This window comes from Penaeus vannamei, chromosome 11, assembly GCF_042767895.1.
Source record: "Penaeus vannamei isolate JL-2024 chromosome 11, ASM4276789v1, whole genome shotgun sequence".
Classification (NCBI taxonomy): Eukaryota; Metazoa; Arthropoda; class Malacostraca; order Decapoda; family Penaeidae; genus Penaeus; species Penaeus vannamei.
In genome coordinates this window covers 9,350,586-9,356,588 of record NC_091559.1, presented here as the reverse complement: position 1 = coordinate 9,356,588, position 6,003 = coordinate 9,350,586, and the positions used below count along the sequence as shown (strand labels likewise).

At 32.2% G+C, this 6,003-nt stretch overlaps 1 non-coding gene across 1 annotated transcript; it reads left to right on the top strand.

Moving 5' to 3' along the window:
* Positions 1 to 2,110: 2,110 nt before the first annotated feature.
* Positions 2,111 to 2,183, top strand: TRNAR-CCG (transfer RNA arginine (anticodon CCG)). Its single transcript has one exon. It is a non-coding gene; the product is annotated as a tRNA-Arg (tRNA).
* Positions 2,184 to 6,003: the final 3,820 nt, after the last annotated feature.

The window sequence follows — 6,003 nt, the reverse complement described above, 5'->3', positions numbered from 1 at the left end:
GTGTTCTTACCATAATAATATGAGTAATCAAATCAACATTAATACAGATTATGCATACGTGACTGAAAACAATAATCTCTCTTTCTCTCTCTTCTCCCCCTCTCCTCTTCTCAATCTCCTCTCTCTCTCTCAATGCAAGTATGATTCACGGAATCCCTCGCATGCAATAAAGCTTAATATGACATTTTACTTATGGTGAAAGCTCACACACACACACACACACACACACACACACACACACACACACACACACACACACACACACACACACACACACACACACACACACTCACACACCACATTGAGACCTCTCCCAGAACTTTCCTCTTGCCTCTCGCCAACGTAGCCGAGTGGGTAAAGTTTATCGAACTGTCATCGTTATATTACCATGATCAGTATCACGTAAGCGCACAAACAGATACACACACCCACACACGAATACGCATGCACTCACGCACACAAACGAACACACACAAATGTTGGATAAAACCTTCTCCCAACCCATTCCTGTTGCCCCTCGACACCGTGGCCGAGAGGGTAAGGGCGCCAGATTCGAAACCCGCGATCGCGAGTTCGAATCTGCAAAAGGGAGCCAAAAGTGCTCCCTCTGGTTGCAACCTCGCCCGGGGCTGAAAGACATGGAAAGCCCCGGGCATAAAAAAAATACAAGACGCCCGCCGGTTGCAATCAGTTTTTCCCTATTGTGTGTTTTATATGTGCATGTATTTGTTTGTGCTTATGTGTGTGCGTGTAGGACATGTGCAACTCAAGATAGGTCAATAAAAATTCCATTCTTTTCTATTTTAGTGTAGAACGTCTCCTATGTAAAATATACGTTTATGCCAATGAATCGTGTAATTGTAAATGTATACATTAATATGTCTGTGAGATTCTATCTTCATTCAACTGAGGATAGGAACAACAAAAACAAATAAATTAATTAATTAACGTGTGAAAATGAAAAAAGGAAAGTAGAAAATCCGTAAAAAATGAGATAGAATACGAATACGGAAAATAAAGAGAAACGTCTCAATAATTAGAAAATAAAGTCGAGTGAGAAAAATGCAAGTAGAAAATATATCAAAATGCGATACATAAGCGAAAGAAAGAAAAATGAAAAATGCAAAAACCTGCACTAACAAAACAGAAATTTAAGCGAAGAAAAGTGAAAATAAAGAAACGTGGAAATGAGAAAAGCGAAAGCAGAAAATATAATTAAAGTGCGACAAAAATGCAAATTAAGAAAATGAGTACGAAAGAGAGGGGGAAAAATATGTAGAGAGAAGTGTTCTAACAAAGCAAAGTAAGGCAATGAAAAGAAAAATAAAAGAAAGAAAAGGAAAACGCGCCTAAAATTGCGATATAGTAAAACGTCAAAAAAGGAAAAATGTCATCAACAAATAAAATAGTATGAAGAGAAAAATAGCAAACCAGCCGCTCCGGTGACAATCACTTTTCCCCTGTTAAGTATGTGTATGTATTTGTTTATACGTATGTGTGTGTGTGTGGGCCATGTGCAACTCATGAAAAGGCTATCAAAATTGCACCATTTTTCCTGTTTCAGTTTAGGACATCAAAACAAGCCTTCATTCTCCATTATTTGGCTTTCGCTAAAATCGCATATTTTGGAGAGAAATCTTTGCTAGGATTATTGCCTGAAACAGCAGTCGAGTAGAGAACATGGCCTAGAATTGGACGGCTCGTCAGCCGCCTTTCCGCTGTGAGAACTGCGATGACGGCGGCGTCTTTTAACGGAGAGGGTTCTCGTCTGCGCTCATGATCTAGGTGCCAGTTACTCATTTTCCGTTTTTGAAAAATCAAACTGGGAATTCGTTGAAACTTTTCATTATTATCATGCTATTGCTTGGTACCAGTAATAACAACAATAATAATATTCATGATAAAGATGATAATGATAATTATAAGATAGTAGTAGTAGTTATCATAATGATAATGATAAAAACGATGATAATAAGATAATTCATGTTAATCTGAACCATAAAACATAAAAAAGACATTACAACAACATTTGAAACATGAAGATATATGTTTAACATGTCCGTCCATCAGTGCTTATGAATATTTAGATTTTTTTATTAGAAGTAAAGAATTCTTCTGTGGTGCAACGGTTAGCACAACGGTCTCCGAATCCGTAGACCCGGGTTCGATTCCCGGCGAAGAACATTAAGTCATAGTTTTGTTTCTTTTCTTATTTTTCTTTTTTCTTCACAAAAGGACAAGGATGCAAGAAGTGACAAAGATAACAATTATAATAAAATAGTAAAAATTATGTTAATGATGACGATCGGAATAATGAAAAAAATGATAATGAAAATTGAAATGATGATGATAATGGTATTGCTAGTAGTTAGAATAAGAACAATGATAATAATGATAATAATGACAGTTATATTAATGCTTAGAATGATAATCATAATAAGGATGATTATAATAATAATGATCACTGACAACGACAATGACAATGACAATAATAGAAATAATCATGATAATAACTGATATTAATAATCATGATAATAATTCAAACACTGATAATAAATGTAATAGTAACTACAATAGTGATAACAACAATAATGATAAAGGAAGTAAAAATGAAAATGTTAATAATAACAAAAATAGTAATGGTAAGAATAGTGACAATAGAAATAATAATAACAATGATAATAAAAAGTACTGAAAATTATAATAATAAAAAGAAATACACTAATAAAAATAATATTGATAATAATAATAATCATAATGACAATAATAATAATAATAATAATAATAATAATAATAATAGTGATGATAATAATGATAATAATAATAATAATAATAATAATAATGATAGTAATGATAATAATAATAATAATGATAAATATAATAGTGATAATAATAATGATGATAATAATAATTGTAATAATAATAATAATAATGATAATAATAATTGTAATAATAATAATAATAATAATAATGAAAGTAACGATCACAATAATCTAGTAATAAAGGTAATAATAATATAAAAGAGACAATTCACATTACTCTAAACCACAGAACAAAGAAAAAGCAACAGCGTTAAACAGCTTTTGCAACATTAAGAGACGCCGCTTAACGCGCCCTTCGTCAGTGTCTGAGAGAAGTCCAATCCGTCAATCGTGGGTTGATTAGGAAAGCCTCTCCGGAAGAACGGTTTGCACGGCGGTCTTTGGAATCGTAAATCCGGGTTCGATAACGATGATAATAAGGATAACAATGGTAATAAGGATAAAAGTGACGATGCTATTTATCATAATATGTATGATAATAATATTGATAATAGCAATGATAACATTAATGGAAATAACAAAAACAGCAACAATAATAGTGATAATGTTAATGATAATTAGTAGTAGTGATAATGATAATAATGATAATAGGAAAAGTAAGAAGAACGACAATGATAACATTGGTAATGGCAATATTGATAATAGAGATAATTATTAATTTCATAATAAGAAAAAGAAATGATAATGATAATGATGGAAAATATGTTAATGATGATAACAGTACTAATACGGTCCTCAATATTAATAATAATAATAATAATATTAATAATAATGATAATACTATTACTACTACTACTAACAACACCTACAACAAAAATATCCAAAGTAGTAACAATAACAAGGATAATGCTAATATCAATTATCATAACAACAATAATAATAATGGTGATGATGATAATAACAATGATATTAAGGATAGCGATAATAGTAATGATAATGATGATAGTGATGATAATAACGACAACAGCATTTATGGTTATGATAATAAGGATATTAATGATAATAACAACAGCGACTGAAATTACTATAAGAAAAATTATGAAGATAGTAATAGCAATATTCATAATAACGAAGTAATGATGATAATAAGAATTGATAACAAGAGTAATAAAAGAGATCATTGTAATAACAATGATGATGATGGTAAAGATAACAATAACAAGGACAACAACTACAACAATTATGACAATACTTATAATGATAATAGAAATGAAATGGTTTATAAAAAATAACAATGAAAAGGGTAATGACGCAGGAAAACAAAAAGAGAAAGATATATCATACTACTCTAATCGATTGTGTCAGTCTTTGTAAATTATCAAGTTCATGCGTACATCTATTTACATAGAATCCTCGGTGGTGTAACGGTTAGCGCGACGGTGGCTGAATCCGTGGGCTCGGGTTCGATTCCCGGCAGAGAATAGTGAAGATCATTTTTTGTGTGTGTGTGTTCTTTTCCTTCATGTATGGACAAAGCTCCCATAATGATGGTTATGATAATGATGCTAATAACAGTTATAGCAGTATCAATGATGATAATGATAAAGAATATGAATAATAATAATGAAAAGAAGGAGATCCTTAAAGGAATTGTGAGTTATCGTGACAGCGCCATCGTGCGCGCAAACCGTACGCCGGGGGCGGGGGTCAGGGACTGGTGTACGCAAAATAAAAAAATGTCGACCGCGCATGCAATAAGCGCCTCTATGTGATTCAGAAACCAAAGGATTGTCCATACTGCATGAAAATGCACAATAGTCAGGCTGAACATACGGGTACTCCTTTGCCTCCCACATAAGAGCAAACAGTGGTATTTATTCCATCCTTTTATTCAGCACTTTGAGATGTTCCATTCAAAGGTGACAGGAATAAAGTAACCTTCGCGAACAACAAGTTTCTTTTACTCTTTTTGAGGGGAGGAGGGGGGGGGGTATCCAAATGTTGAGAACTGTGAAAGCTCTTACTATTTTAGGGAAAAAAGCTACTTCTATCTAGAGTAATCCCTTCCCTCCTCCTCCTCCTCCTCCTCCTCCTCCTCTCTCTCTCTCTCTCTCTCTCTCTCTCTCTCTCTCTCTCTCTCTCTCTCTCTCTCTCTCTCTCTCTCTCTCTCTCTCTCTCTCTCTCTCTCTCTCTCTCTCTCTCTCCCCCTGTCTGTCTGTTTGTCCACCTATCTGTTCGTCTGTCTGATTCATTTATGTCTCACTTATGAACTACAACAGCAGTTTCCAGGATTGCCGAAAAAGTAAAACACACGACAATATAAGTTTATAAAGTCACAGGAGCTGCCTGTTTGTGAGACCAAATGTGTAGAAATCAGGTCATCTTAAAGAGAGAAAAAACGTTTTTACGCAATAATAATATTGATATTCGACATCAAGTATAGTAATTGATGAATTAATGATTGCAAAAAACAGCAAAAAATAATATCATTATAATAAAATAATGATGATGATAGTAATAATAGCGATAATGATAGTGCATAATAGTTATAATGATGATGATGGTAATGATAATGATGGTAATCAATATCATGATAATAACAGTAAGAGTAAGGGAATAATAATACAAGCAATTATGATAATAATAATAATACTCATGATGATAATTGTTATTTCTTTTTATTTTATTGATAAAAATAACAATAACAGCGAATGTAAAGATGATATTGATAATGATAATGATGATGATGAGGAGGAGGATAGTAATAATAATAATATCAATATTGATAATGAGAATGATGATAATAATAAGAAAAATGAGAATAAGAATAGTAATAATGATAACAGTAATTATAAAAACAAAAAACAGAGACAACAACAATAATAATAATGTTAATATTATTGATTATAATGATAATGATAATGATAAAGAGAAAATCATAATGATACAATTATGGTGATGAGAATTATAAAAGTAAAAATAACGATAACATTAATGATAATATTAATGATAATAATAACAATACTAAGATATGACAGTGGCCATAAATATAATATAGAAAATGACTATGATGATGAAGATAATGAGGAGGAGGAGAATAAAGATGATGATTCAGATTAAAATCCTAATGTTTACAGATTATGATGATAGAAAAAGTGAAAAGAAATTTGAAAAAAGTGCGTGTTAGTCTTCGCCGGAACTGAACCCGAGTCTGCCGCTTCGATGCAGTCGCGAGAACCAC